The sequence below is a fragment of the Mandrillus leucophaeus genome, unplaced genomic scaffold, assembly GCF_000951045.1.
Source record: "Mandrillus leucophaeus isolate KB7577 unplaced genomic scaffold, Mleu.le_1.0 Scaffold253, whole genome shotgun sequence".
Lineage (NCBI taxonomy): Eukaryota > Metazoa > Chordata > Mammalia > Primates > Cercopithecidae > Mandrillus > Mandrillus leucophaeus.
The window spans coordinates 122,383-123,308 of NW_012102621.1; positions in this window are offsets into that span (position 1 = coordinate 122,383).

Below are 926 nucleotides of genomic sequence, written 5' to 3' on the forward strand. Positions count from 1 at the left end.
TCCACCTCCCAGGTTCAAGTGATTCTCATCCTCAGCCTCCCCAGTAGCTAGGATTACAGGCAGGCGCCACCATGCCCAGCTTTTTGTATTTTTAATAGAAACCGGGTTTCGCCATGTTGGCCACACTAGTATCAAACTCCTGGCCTCAAGTGATCCGCCCGCCTTGGCCTCCCAAGCTGCTGGGATTATAGCATAAGCCACCATGCCCTGCCCCCTGTGTAATTTGTAATGGGGAAAAGCTGGGAGCAACAATGGAAAAAGTAAGTAAATTATGCACAGAACCAAGTTACAACCACTAACTACACAGTCATGAGAAATGAAAACTATGGGAAAAAGAGTTTCAAAATGCTAATTGAAAAGCCAGCTATAGAAGTAGAAAAAAATGTTTTGAAGAGCTATAAATGTGCTGTTGACATGACAATGATTAAATGCTTATAGAGAAAAATACTGGAAGGAAATTTCACCAATACAACCATGGCTGTGCCAGAAAGAGCAAACATGAGTGATTTCCTGGTGCTGTTGTCCTCTCTTCTCTCAATGTTCTATCACATAGTTATTATTAGAATATAAAAACCGAATGGATAAGGTAAATTTACGAAAGATATGTTAATACTAAGTGTCAATAATCCAATTGAATATTTGTACAAACTTATTTAGTGAGCTTGCAAAAAAATTTAAGTGGTTAAAAATTCAAGTGGTTAAATTATTTAATGAAAACTTCTTCAAAAATGTTAAATTGATATAACACTACAATGTATCATCATTTCCTTCTTACTTGCAACAAACTCCTGGATGAACAAAATCTTCCTCAAATGTCTGGGCAACGTATGTATGTATTGCCTACACGGGAGGACAGTTTTGCAGTCTCAGTCTTCTATCGACTTCCTGCCATTTCGCATGAGTGGTGCTAATTTAGGTTAGTGCTC